Below are 15,168 nucleotides of genomic sequence, written 5' to 3'. Positions count from 1 at the left end.
GGTGAGAAACCACACAATATGTAAAATACAACTATTTCAAAATGTTATGAACACTTTTGAATAAAGTGTAATGAAAAAAATATTTTAAAAATAGTTCAAAATATTTTTATTTCATTACATGTTTTACTGGTATTTTATCATAATCAAAGCTGGATCGTTTTCGGACCAGGTCTAAAGCTCTCTGTTCAAATATGTTGCGTAAGACCCTAACTGTATTTTGCATTCATGTTGAATGAATAAATGAACAAATGTATCTGGCTGTCATGTTTACATTCGGCTGAATGACTTTTAGCTCATCTGTCATGTTTTCTCGACATAAAGGTTGCCCAAGAACACGCGGCATGGTTCACATAACATGGAAGCAGCATGTTCTTGAGAATAACGTACAAGCTTTTAATTTGCAGTCACTTGTTTGGCTAACACTTTGAAGCACTATTCTTGAATGCACTTCAAAAATGACATGTAGTTTGAGTGTTTAAAACAAGTGTGCAACTTGATATGATTGCAATGGACTAAATGTGTATGCATCCTGCTCATTCCAAGAAGTGTTACCTCAATGAATACTTTCCTCCTGCATATAGCTGATGTCAATATATCTTGGTTATATAATGCACCAGTGGTAAGATCGTGATTTTATGTGTTGTAATGAAGAGTGACCAGACAAACACATACATGCAAATGAAAACAATCAAAATTAAATGAGTCCCCTTCCAGGCAAACACCTGGTCGGCTTGAGTTGAATTTAAAAAGGCTGGACTGTGCAAATGTTGCCTTTTGTCCAAAAATCTGTGAGGAAGCATTTTATGATTCATGGCCACTAAAACTGTGTTAACTGCCTTTATTGACTCTCTCATTTGGGATGGTTTAAAAAAACGGCTGGATCACCCAGTTAAATTCAAACATGGTTTGAGTCAAGCTCGATTGGATGATGGGATGAACTCCCAGCATTGCCAACATTTACCAAATGGCTCTTGTATACACCCCCAGAGTGGACATTACTTTTCACTGCCTCTGAGAGGGCTGAGAGTGCAGCCAAGTGACCCATGAATACTTCTTTCATGTGTTTTATTGTTTTCCTCTCAAAGGCAGATTGTTGCAATTGTTACATAAGACCATACAAGTTAATGCACTGTGGTCTTGGCAAAAAAAAGAAAACAAAAATACAAACCTTACTTTCCCCACAGCTAGAAGGCTTTTTCTTCTTGATGATAATGCCATTTGGCTCCTATCTTAAGAGATCACATTTGCCATTTCGGAAGGAGCGCAGGCACATTGCTGCAAGTATAATGATCACCGTACACTGTGAGTGTGCGTTTGCGCGTGTGTGTGCGTGTGGTTGGGTGCACCTGAGCCATCTAAAAGCTACACAATGTGTGTAAAGAAATGGAAATAAAAATTGCATAGTTGTAGGGGCTTGTACCCTCAATTATTAAATTGTTGTACTCCTGACTTTTGCAAATTGTGAAAACTCATGAATCATTCTGAACCCATAAAGGGTTAACCTAATCCATCCAATTAGTTTAAATTGTACCTTAATGGGCCACGAACAACGCACATATTTACTAAGGGTATAATGGTACATGTTGTTGTTTTGTGACTCCAGGATGCAGAGACAGCAGGTAAAAATGTATTTAAGGACAAAAACCAAGGGAAACAGGAAAGTGCACAGATAGCATAAGGAAAGCTATACACCAAGTGGCTACAAAGCAAAGGAAATGATCCACAAAGTAAATTATAATTCAGAGGATAGGAGTGGCATATAAAGCATCCTGATTGGCAACCAGGAACAGGTGAAGGAGCGAGCGCCCAGAATGGAGATGTGGTTGAAATAGGAGACAAACAGGAAATGGAAACAATAAATAAGAGCAGTGGAAAGGAAATTGTGTGTTGTAATCGTTTAAGGACAAAGTCCTATCAGGTTGGGTTTTTTTAATGGCTTGTCTGTATAAAGCGATGAGACTAGAATCGAAGATCAAAACATTTTTCTACAAATGGATTAAGTACAGACATTAGCAAAACCAGCGCTGAGGAGAAGACTGTGCCCTACATTCACATTTCTTTGCCTTTCTTGCTGTTTGAGCGTTGTCCAATTAAACCGAAAGTTGTAAGCTTGTGTTTTGGACACACACATCTGTTCATTTCACTCTACAGCATTTTTCAGACTATAAGGCACACTTAAAATTATTATTATTTTTTTTTTTTTAAATATGGACAGTGCGCCTTATACCCCAGTGCGCCTAATGTACGTATTATTTCTAGTTGTGCTTGCCGACCTCGAAGCAATTTTATTTGGTGCATGGTGTAATAAGTGTGACCAGTAGATAGCAGTCACACATAAGTGATACATGTGGACTGCAAGATGATGTCAGTAAACAAGACCACAACTTTAAATGTTCCATTGAGAATATAGAACATTACACACGGCGCTCAAATATCTGTCAAAATGTTTCACTACGACTTTGGTAAGCTACAAAGTCGCACTGCTTGATAGATTGTCGGAGCATAAGCGATATGTGTGGACTGCCGGCTGACACCTGTTCAATAAATGGCACTTATTAGGAGACTTTATCTGGCTTTTTGTTTTGACCTATTATGGAAAACCAACTTCTCTTACCTATTGGTAACTGCTGTTGTGTATTTGGGATCTGCATAAACTTTTATCCTGAAGGATTTCTTCACTTCCCGCGGACTGGACTTCCTCTGTGTGACGGAGACATGGCTGAGAGCCGGTGAGTCCGCCCCTCTTAATGAACTTCTGCCTCCGGAGTGTTCCTACTTTAATTCCCCACGGCCGTCCGGTCGAAAAGAAGGAGGATTAGCAGTCGTTTTTAAAAATGACTTTAAATGCCGTCAGATCCGCCTACAATCCTCCTTTTCAAGCTTCGAACTGTGCATGTTTGAACTGGGTCTTTCTGATGTCGTCCTGTGTGCCGTCATCTATCGACCACCCAAGTACCCCAAAGACTTTATAACTGACTTTTCTGAATTTCTGGCTGAAATCCTGCCCAAATATGATCGTGTCCTTATTGTGGGTGATTTTAATATTCACACCTGCTGTCCAGATGAGCCGCTTTCCAGGAGCTTCCTGAATATAATCGACTCATTTAACTTTGTACAGTCTGTGTGTGGTTCTACACATGAACGCGGGCATACACTCGATTTAGTGCTCTCGTATGGTTTGTGTGTTTTTAATTTGGACATTTGCGACGCTGTGTTCTCTGATCACATGCCGATCCTGTTTGATATTGCCACGCAGTGTCCAGTTAAATTGTGCGCACCGCCCCAACGCTCTCGCATGTTTAATTCTTCGTCTCCTGCTCGGTTCTCCTCTATTTTTTCGACTCTTTGTGATGATAATTCTGCAGCATCTGTGTGTCTGAATACTGAAGAGTTGGTTTCTGGGTTCAACTCTATTTGTTTACAAACACTGGACACGTTCGCGCCTTTCAAATGCCGCCGCGCTAAAGCTACGCCTCCGCCCTGGTTGAATGACGTCACTCGGGCTGCCAGGCGCGTATGTAGAAGAGCAGAGAGAAAATGGAAAAAAGACAGGCTGCATGTGTCCTTTGCCATTTTTAAAGAAAGCCTGTTTTCCTTTCAGATGACTGTAAAAGCAGAAATGAATATATATCTATCTCAGATTATATCTTCTAACTGTAACAACCCCAGAGTTCTGTTTAAAACTATTAACACTGTCATTGATGCTCCCAAATCTGCTGGTTTTGATGCTTCTTTTGAATTCTGTGAAAATTGTCTCCATTTTTTCACTGACAAAATTGTGTCAACTAGAGCCAGTCTATCTCAGCCTTCATATGACCCTTCTGTTTCCCTGCATTTCTCTTCTGTTTTCCATCAGTTTGAGCCGGTGTCCTTTTCTTTTTTAAGTGACACAGTTAGTCATATGAAGCCCTCTGGTTCTCCTGCAGATACCCTCCCACCTCGCCTGTTTAAGGAGGTACTTGCTACTATTGGATCAAGTGTCCTTAACATTATCAATAGTAGCCTCTCTTCTGGAATAGTTCCAGTAGAGTTTAAACATGCAGTGGTACGACCTCTGCTTAAAAAACCCAGCCTCGACCCCTCTCTCCTCTCTAACTTCAGACCTATCTCTAATCTTCCATACATTTCCAAAATATTAGAGAAGGTTGTCTACAGTCAGTTGTTGCCCTTCTTAGAGGATAATGGTATCATTACTGAGCTGTTCCAGTCCGGTTTTAAAGCCCTCCACAGCACACAGTCAGCGCTTCTAAAAGTTTTTAACGATATCCTCCTGTCCACTGATTCTGGTAAATATGTTGTCCTGGTGCTTTTAGATCTGTCTGCTGCGTTCGACACCGTCGACCACGCCACCTTAATCACTCGTCTTGAGAACTGTGTGGGCATTAAGGGCGCCGCCCTCAACTGGTTCCGGTCGTACCTAACCGACAGGAGTTTTTGTGTAAAAGTAGACAGTTTTATGTCGTCCACAGCTCCTTTACCACATGGGGTCCCCCAGGGCTCAATCCTTGCCCCAATTTTATTTGCGCTTTACCTTCTCCCCCATGGTTCTATTTTTAGGAAGTACAGTATTGCATTTCATTTTTATGCCGATGATTGCCAGATTTATTTCCCCATGGCACAAAATAACACGGTTCAACGTCTTATTGACTGCCTGCACGACATCAAAGTCTGGCTTTCAGCTAACTTCCTGAGCCTAAATGAAGACAAAACAGAAGTTATGTTGTTCGGTCCAAGTCGCTCTCCCTCCCCCAACGTTGACCTCGGCACTCTGACCCCGTATCTCAGCGACTCTGTCACAAACCTGGGGGTAAAGTTTGACTCAGATTTTAAATTCGAAAAACAAATCAGCAGCGTCGTTCAAAAAAGCTTTTATCAATTACGCCAAATAGCGAAAGTGAAACCGCTTCTATCAAGACATGATCTTGAGAAATTAATCCACGCTTTTATCTCGACTCGTCTTGATTACTGTAATGCCCTGTATGTAGGCATTAGCCAGGCCTCCCTCGCCCGCCTGCAGCTCGTGCAGAACTCTGCTGCTCGTCTGCTAACACAGACCCGCAGACGTGAGCACATCACCCCTATTTTAGCGTCCCTTCACTGGCTCCCTGTGCGTTACCGAATACATTTTAAACTCCTTTTATTTGTTTTTAAATGTCTAAACAACCTCGCGCCAACCTATCTCTCCGACCTCCTTCAGCCTTACTGCCCCACCCGATCCTTAAGATCAGCCGATCAGCTGCTGTTGACGGTCCCTGACACAAGGCTGAAGCTTAGAGGTGACAGAGCTTTCGCCGTTGCTGCTCCCAAGCTCTGGAACGACCTACCCCTGAGTGTTAGACAAGCCTCCTCTCTTCCTGTTTTTAAATCTCTCTTAAAAACATACTTTTATTCCATGGCTTTTAACACTGAGTGATATCCATCCTGCAATGGCGCCCCATAATACACCTGCTGTGATCCTGTTTTTATGTTTTTATGTTTTTATTAATTCTATTTTAATTATTTATTTTTTATCGTGTTCTGTTTGTGTTGTGTTGTGTTTGCTCGGTACTCGTTTTATCTTTTAACCTGCTCATTGTACAGCACTTTGGCTACCCCTGTGGTAAATTTTAAATGTGCTTTATAAATAAAGTTGATTTGATAAGTCCTACAAATTTGCGCGCATCCGCCATTGTAGTACGCGCCGTAGTCAATAAACTCCTTATTTTTCTCTATCCTCTTGTTGTGGGGTATTCATCCTCCATTGTTGCCATTTCTAATACAAAGTAGCGTACAGTTTTAAATTAAATTTGTTAGTAGGCAAGCCATAAAAGCACTAAAAACTACCGGTACAACAAAGATGACGGGGAGAAAACGCTGTCAAAGTGGAGCCACGTAAATAAAACCCGCCCACCAAAACGGCGCATCCTGAAGAGACGGTCAGAAAGCGCCTTAAAGATGTTCTGTATAAGAAAATATAGGCAACATTTTGAGGAACCACCATTACATGTTATGTAGACCACAAGAAAGTGTTTTAAATGTAGAAAAAAAAAATCATAATATGACCCCTTGAATGCGCTTTATAATCCGGTGTGCCTTTTGTATGAAAATGGACCTCAATAGACCCGCTAATTGGCAGTGCGCCTTACAACGGCGGTATAGCTCGGTTGGTAGAGCGGCCGTGCCAGCAACTTGAGGGTTGCAGGTTCGATCCCCGCTTCCGCCATCCTAGTCACTGCCGTTGTGTCCTTGGGCAAGACACTTTACCCACCTGCTCCCAGTGCCACCCACACTGGTTTAAATGTAACTTAGATATTGGGTTTCACTATGTAAAGCGCTTTGAGTCACTAGAGAAAAGCGCTATATAAATATAATTCACTTCACTTCACTTCACAACCCGGTGCGCCCTTTGGTCCGAAAAATACGGTACTTTAAGGTTGAAAAAATTCCCCTAACAAAATAAAACAAAATAAATATGCTTTAACTGCCTATAGTCATGTGTCTACAATGTAAACAAATACATATCATCCCAGTCTTTGGCACTGTCATGGATAGCAATAGTGCCAAGGTGAAGCCAGAGCTTAAAAACCCTCTTCCGTATTAAAGTCTCGGTTTGGGAACGCTTGGCCTTCCTGGAGAAATACGTAAAATTGTGTGTGTCGCCATTGTACATCAGAAATGGGTAAAGCTTTATTGACTAAAAATAAAACAATGATTTAGATTGTTCAGACTGTTGCTGTTGCATTTGTCTGCACCATAATTAAAATGTTTTTTTCACACAAAAGGAATTGTGATTATGGCCTGCCTACACCGTTAGTATTAACAGTATTCTAGGTTGAGGTCACAAATAATTATTCCTGAATTTTATGTATGAACGGGCGGAAAAAACTAGAGCATGTGTGATCATGATGGAACTGGGGTTAGGGTGAAGTAAGAAAAATTAGGCAAACATATTCTAACTGCCCCCCAGCCATGATTTCCCAAGTCTGGAGCTCTGCCCACCCCACGCCAATTACAGAGATAAGCGAGCTAAGGCCTGAGTGTGCGCATCCACACAAGTGTGTTGACTTTGCTATCTATGGTTGAGCCAAATGTGTGCAATGCTGAAACACAGGAATGCGTATCCTCTGTCCACGATCAGTAAGGGATGAAGGGGGCGGGGTGGCACACAAACTGTTGGTGTTGATTTAACATCAAGCACCAAATAACTGCATATGGCGGCGTCAGGAAGACACACTTGAAACGGGGAGATGCTGCGAGAGCGGCAGATTGATTCCGGGGGGAGGTAGCAAATTAATCCTGCTTCTGGAATTTTACAGCTCCCTTAGGGGCATCAAACACGTGCAAAAACATGCCTGCGCCATCTGCAGGCTCCATCTTACCATCCCGCCCAATGCTACGTAACCCTGTGCACCTTCCTTTAGTGTAGTTTTATGATTTCCCTGCGTTGCCATTTTGTCCCGCGGGGTGGCTGTCAGCTCGGCGAGACACGATGGCCCTTGACAGCTCCAGGCTGCTGCCCACTCGCTCGTTAGGCTCATTGTAATGAGATCAACCTGCCTGCAAAGCCATTTAGCTGTGGGAAGGGCCAACACAATATAGGATGGCCATCAAGGTGTATCACAGTCTCAGGTATTACTGTACTGACCCAAACATTAAATATATTTGTTCCTTAGTATATCTGACTTACAAATGTTACAATGTTAGAATAGTTGGATGTGTGAGTCTCAACGCAGTTTTGGATGCCTTTGAATGCTGTGTTTTGCAGTCTTTTTAAATGGGCACACGGTGACGTCACAGTATGACGGACGTACTTATGTGGGCATCCAAGTCTGCGTGGCCCCTTCTGCATTCTCAGCGATCTGAGCCGAGATTGTTGGCTGCTCGCATGTCATTCCTCCTCATTGCATGCCCTACCGCCTACTACGAAAAAATATTTATCAATCAAAGTTTATTCAATCAAAGGGCTTCAGAAACCACAATGTCATCCCCGTATCTGAACCCACATATCGTATTTGTTTATATTTATTCATTTGTTTATTTGTCCATGACGTTTTCACGGGACTGTTTTATCAACATAAGCAAGTACGAAGTTGGGTTAACCACTAAATTTCGACGAAAAATATGGCGCAAGAGTAGTTATGCTAATTTTAAGACTAATTTTGTGTGCCATGTTGAAAATATGCTTTTTACACAATAATTACTTTTCCTTATGCAAATTTCCCTATTATAATTAGAGAGGTAAAATCACATCAGTTTATTGCAACTTGCATTTTATTTTGCAATTGTTTTGCAACAAACACCTAAAAATGTCTCTGCACTTTCCATTGCAATTTTTGGGAAGAACTGCAAATACCGACATCTCAAAAAAGACCTGCACGACAGCTAAATTGTTGTCTATGTTTATGAACATTTAATGAAAAATGCAAATAAAGCATATTCATAAAGAAGCGGTCACAAAGACCCCTTGCACCAACTCTTCATGGATCTTTTCATCATACTTTGACTTAGTATTTGGTCTCGTTCGACAGGTGTGCTTGACAATCAGCAAATATAGCTTTTCATCACATTGTGATGTTTTTTACATGTCATCCATTCTGAGTTATCTGATTCCTTTTGACATAAATCTAAAAAAAAAAAAAATATATATATATATATATATATATATATATATATATATATATATATATATATATATATATGTATATATACACAGGTGTATATTTTAAATAAGGCTCAGCCTGCTGTGATGGTGCAGAGTTGTTATGCAAGCAGAATATTATCGGCTGCCTTCATCACTGTGGCCTGCAGTGGTGGAAGATCAAATGAGCATTAAATAAAAAAATGGCTGGCCTCCATTGGAGCGTTAAATTGCCTTTACAAATCAAAATCCAATTCAAGCATCTCAAAAATAAATTACACTCAAGCCTTCGTCTGACGCTGTTCAAACTTCACAAACTCTATAGGATGTTGTGTGTAGTCAGAGCAATGGCCGTAACTACCTTTGAGGACATCGAGGTCATGTCTTCCGTATTTTTTTTAAGTGACAAAAAGAAGATGATATGACTGACAGCAAATATAATTTGCGTATGACAGTGTGTGCGCTGTAAATCACTGTATGGTAGAGCGTCCTCTCTCAATAAACAATCTTTAGTCATTCACAGCCGGTTACAACTCCCTCTCCCGAAAGACAACAGCGACAGAAAGATGGCAATTGATTGGCTCAGTCCATGTATTGTCTGTCAAGGCTCTTTGGTGCCAGGACCCAATGAGAGGCTACAAAGGCTCAGAAGTCCCACCCACGCATGTTTTAGCCCTACCTTGTGCAATCATCTTTAATGGTTATCAGTGCCAGAGCAGAGATAAACAACACAGAAAAACCAAAAATAAGAAAACCTATGTAAAAACTAAAAGGTGATGCAGGGAAATGAAGAGATACAAAAGGAAAAGCTTTAGTGACGTAGACTGCTAAGAGCAGAAAAATGGAGATGTTTGACAGCAGCTACTTCACCGTGACCCTCACATCAGCAACTGCTTTGAGGAGATAGGAGGATAAAATAATAAATGTTGATGAAAACTCAATTGCATATTAATGAAGGAGTGATATTATTGTAAGCAGGTGTGCCTTCTTCCAGCATGGCATGGATGTGGACAAAACATTCATGCATGGTTCAAAACGGTCACTTAATTACTAAACTTTATATGAAATAAATAGCAAACATGATGGTGCGGTAAGTTATAGCTAACCATAGTTATCTCAAGTATTGGAAAACAATAACGGTATTATTATATTCGCTTTTTATTCACCACTTAAGCCCTATTTTATATCTTTTTTAAATAAATGTCACATTGCAAATCTACACGCTTATTGCCAGTGTTGGGACTAACGCGTTACTAAGTAACGCGTTACTGTAACGCCGTTAGTTTCGGCGGTAACTAGTAATCTAACGCGTTATTTTTTTATATTCAATAACTCAGTTACCGTTACTACATGATGCGTTACTGCGTTATTTTACGTTACTTTTTATGTAGTATCGGCTAGAAACTGAGGATCTGAGTGTGTTTTATTCCAGCGAAGCAGAGACGTGCTTCTGATTCTTCCTCTGCGCTCTCTGTGTGTGCGTGTGACTGTGTGTCTGAGTGTGGGAAGGGGAGGGGAGGGGAGGGGAGGGGGGTGCGCAATACAACCGTTGGCCAACAAAAAAGTAACCACAGAACACTATACGCCTATACGGTATAGTGTTCTGTGGTTACTTTTTGGTTGGCCAAGTGGACGTGACGACAGGCTGTCCCCACTCAGATCCGCACAGACCGGGAGGGGGCGTGCCTTAAGTCCGGCTGGAAATCGGCAGGAATTTGGAGAATGGTTGTCCCAGGGAGAGGCAGTGAAATTCGGGAGGGTTGGCAAGTATGAGATATTCTCACTTCTTTTCTTTTGTCGAGCACAAAGAAAAGAACATTTTAGTTAAATGTAAGTTGTGTCTTGGATCAAAGATCCCGTCTACTGCCCAAAACAACAATTCAAATCTGCCTGGTTAGGCTCTGTGTATGTCACGTGTGCCTTCCTTAGGTGAAGCCAGCTTTACAGCTATGTTGTTGATTGATTGATTGATTGATTGAAACTTTTATTAGTAGATTGCACAGTACAGTACATATTCCGTACAATTGACCACTAAATGGTAACACCCAAATAAGTTTTTTAACTTGTTTAAGTCGGGGTCCAGATACAGATATATACTATCAAATATATACTAACATCATAATACAGTCATCACACAAGATAATCATCAGGGTATATACATTGAATTATTTACATTATTTACAATCCGGGGTGTGGGATATGGAGGGGGGGGGGTTAGGTTTGGTTGGTATCAACACTTCAGTCATCAATTGCATCATCAGAGAAATGGACATTGAAACAGTGTAGGACTGACTTGGTAGGATATGTACAGCAAGTAGTGGACACAGAGAGAGAGATCAGAAAGTATAAGAAAAAGTGTCTACATTTGATTATTTACAATCCGAAGAGGTATTATGTGGAAGGGAGGGTGTTAGTTTAGGGTTGTAGTTGCCTGGAGATGTTCTTTTAGTGCGGTTTTGAAGGAGGATAGAGATGCCCTTTCTTTTACACCTGTTGGGAGTGCATTCCATAGTGGCATAGAAAGAGAATGAGTTAAGACCTTTATTAGTTCGGAATCTGGGTTTAACGTGGTTAGTGTTAGTGTTATTATGCTGTTTGTTACTTATGTATGTTATGTTGCAGCTATTTAAAATAGTTTTGTCAATTTGTTCTGGCCTGAAATAAATTGGCCCTTTGAAACATATCTTTGTCTTTGTGTGTTGTATGTAGAGCACATTGCTTAGCAGAGTTCAGTGATGCAAATGTATGTCAAGTTGATCAACAGATTGTATTATTCTCCAGTGCAATAACAGTACTAAAATGAAGGCTAAAAGGGCATTAATGGGAGCTTTAAAAAAAAAAAGTAGAAGAAGTAACTAGTTACTTTTCACAGTAACGCATTACTTTTTGGTGTAAGTAACTGAGTTACTTTTGAAATAAAGTAACTAGTAACTGTAACTAGTTACTGTTTTTCAGTAACTAACCAAACACTGCTTATTGCAATGTGTTTTGTATATGGGTGAGTGATAAACAGCCCTAAATTTTAAATAAATTAGTCCAGTAACTTTTTACTTAGTGAGGGATGTGAATTATATTTATATAGCACTTTTCTCTAGTGACTCAAAGCGCTTTACATTGTGAAACCCAATATCTAAGTTACATGTTCAAACAAGTGTGGGTGGCACTGGGAGCAGGTGGGTAAAGTGTCTTGCGCAAGGACACAACGGCAGTGACTAGGATGGCAGAAGTGGGGATCGAACCTGGAACCCCCAAGTTGCTGGCACGGCCACTCTACCAACCGAGCTATACCAAGAGCAAGTAAGCAATCAGTTATCATTAGTTTATTCACAGCTCCACAATTTAAAAGGATATTGTTCAGCATAATGGTTATTTTAGGGGTTTGTGATATATATACACATCAATTGGGTGAGTTGGCACACTATCTGCATGTGGATTGTATGGGTTGGTCTGGATCAAAAAAGTCCAGGGTCAGATCTTTGACCCAGTCCAACCCTGATTATCATTTGTCATGTCAGTCAGGTGAACTGTAGTACCATATATACACACTGATTATGTTAAAGAAACAAAACTGTTCTCTGCTCAGATGATATACTTTAAAGAATGACCACACAGGTTTTCTTGGGCAATCACAATGAAACGTATGTAGCCTGAATTCAACAACACACATATTACTTAATAGTAAGAGCATTGTACAACCTAAGATTTACTTTTACTCTTGTACTGCTTATATTTTGTGAAATACATTCTGTCATTCTTATTTAAATGTGTCTCTATGTTGATATGGATTTGTATTTAATTGTACTTATAATACAATTGGCAGGAGGAGAGAGAGGCATGGAATGTGGAGAGACGGGGACAACAAGTCACAGCAACTTTAGCCATCACAGAGTAATTAACACTTTTGATTTCCTCAAAAACTCCCCTCACAGTTGTGGAATCTAACTCACTTGCTTCAATACAATGGTAAATGCTGTAAATTAGACATCACTCATTCACATGAGGCGTCCTGGCTGGTCTAAGCACTAAAGTAAAAATCCAGTGTCACCATGACAACAACATAAACCCTAATACAAGCCAGTGTATTACGCAAATCATAGGTGCCGATTTACATTTCTGCCAGCGGGTGCTCGGACGGGCGGTAAATCTGATGCTACTTTTCTGAAGCTATGTCTACATTAAGCCGGATAACCCCTTAAACTAATAATTATTTAGCCTAAGTCCCGTTTCAGCCACACTAAACTATCGTTTAAGGTCCCCCTCCTCGGACAATTTTTTACACGGGTAAGTGCGCCGTGTATTTCTTGAATCTCCGGTTCTTAGCTTTGTATGGACTCATTGATCGTTCAGAGACGAAGTTACGCCAGAAAGACTGTGCCCCACACTGGAAGTGAAGTCAGAAAGAACGCGCCACAGCCAGCTTCATAATAAAGCGGTTTTGTAACTCGGAGGTAACCTCTGGAAATATGGATGCGAGTCATCCAGACATGCCCGTGTTTCTCCTTTCGTCTGTACAGACGCTTGTGGAAATCACACATGAATACCTTAAGAGAAAGCGATTGCAGCTATTTTGGATACAACACTTCTCAGACGGCAAGAGAACTTTTGAATGTCGAGGTCAGCTGTGATTCTACTTACTGAAGAACTTCACCCATTTGTCGAAGGAGAGTCAACGAGAATGCGGGCTCCCGAATGTGATAAAAAAAAGGTAGCGTGTGCTTTGTATTACCTGGCTGTCGAGGGAAGACTACAGTAAACGGCGAATGCTTTTGGAATGGCAAAGCAGACTGTATTAGTCATTGTCCGCCATGTATGTCGTGACTCAACGTCTAGGCCCAGAGTATAAAAAGTCACCAAAAACGAATGAACAATGAAGGTGAAGGCAAAAGAGTGAGGAGTGTCCTGACCAGATATCTAGATCCCGAGATTGATTGTTGTAAATTGTTCTTTGTCACATTGTGTACTTTCACGTGTCCAATAAATATTTAATTAATTTACGATGGCTCAGGTGTGATTCACTACGGTAGGGCCCCACAGCACACTGGATTCCAAGTAATTGAAATACCACAACACTGGATATTGTTCAGATAAGGTAAATTTAAGAACTTGCCCACAAAGCAACACTGGATGTGACTATGATATGCACATTTTCCGTGCATGCGTACTAGGTTGCGTTGCACCGGCTGTTGGAGGGGGGCATGGGGTCTTAAACGACCATTGTGTGTGTGCGGACAAGGATAAGGTTAGGTTGGATTTACCCTGGATAACCTTAGCCGGCTTAGTTTAGAAGGGGCCTGAGCATGCGCGGTTTTTGCTTGGTGGTAAGAAAGAATTTGCCCTCAATCCCATGGCGCCTATGATGCAAATAATTTCTAAATTGTTATTTCAAATTAAATTTACATCATCTGTTGCTTTAAGGGTGCAAATTAAACGTGGATTCAACCTAGCCATGCCAGAGAAGACAGCATGAGTGCTTGGGAATAAGAAAATAAATATTGATGCAACAGCAGCCACTACAAATTACGTCGTCACTACAAATTAGTTTGCACCAAGTGCCGTTACAATGCAAAAAGACTGCAATAGCTACAGCTGCTGAGCGCACAATGCACCTGCAGTGAATGACGGATACATGCATCGTGTTGCATATTTTAGCAGGTGCAAAGGAAGAACATGACACCTAAAATACCAACATTCAATTGGAGTGTGCGTGCCTATCTGCGCTAGCGTGCACAGTAAGAGACACAATGTGCTTTATGTATGGGACTTTTGACCACAATCTATGTACACTTCTACAAACAGCAACACCGAGCACATCCATCATTAACATCAACAGACATTATTTGAAGACATTTTGCCAAATAATCACAATATTGATAATGTCTTATTACTAAGAAACAACACACTAAACACTAATAAACCAGTATAAGAACATCAAGATCAAAATGATGCAAGATCAAATTCAGGGTTGTCTAACAGCTCCACATAGTTGGCATTCACAATGAAAAGACAAAGACATTGTTCATCCCTTTTCTGTATGCACACACATCACTTTGCTTTCACAGGCCAATGTTTGCCATGTGTCACACCAAAGCTGCTTTCGTGCCAGCTCTGAGGAAGGTGATGATGGCTGCTTGAGATGCCAAGTTCCAGATAGAATCACACCCTGACTAGTCGCTGGAGGAGGTAGTGTAATAAAATTGTAGAAAAACTAAATGCTGTATTTTGTAGCAGGCCTGGAAAAGATGCACCTTCTTGCACACATTCTCACACACATTTTGAGATCATTTTAATACATAGTGAATGGCAAAGTGCTCAGTCACCCCAAAAAAAGAGGGTGTATAGTAGCAAACACTTTGCAAAGGAGAGTTTGTGAGCGATAACAACTGAGACCTCACAACATGACCAACGAGAATGAGTGGATTAATAACCACAGGACATTTCCAACATATGAATCTTGAACAAGCATAAAACATGTCTGATGTCCAATATTTGTGTCCACAGATGCTCTGTAGCCTGTGCAGATTCAAAAACAGCCGCTGGGTGACGGAAAGCTA

The 15,168-nt window shown here is 40.8% G+C and overlaps 1 protein-coding gene across 7 annotated transcripts in view; it reads right to left on the bottom strand.

The window, feature by feature from the left end:
- Positions 1–15,168, bottom strand: part of LOC133606397 (neurexin-2-like) — an 873,942-nt gene that overhangs the window by 411,448 nt on the left and 447,326 nt on the right. The window lies entirely within an intron of this gene.

Source organism: Nerophis lumbriciformis, linkage group LG05 (genome assembly GCF_033978685.3).
Source record: "Nerophis lumbriciformis linkage group LG05, RoL_Nlum_v2.1, whole genome shotgun sequence".
NCBI lineage: Eukaryota > Metazoa > Chordata > Actinopteri > Syngnathiformes > Syngnathidae > Nerophis > Nerophis lumbriciformis.
This window is presented reverse-complemented; position numbering and strand designations above follow the sequence as displayed.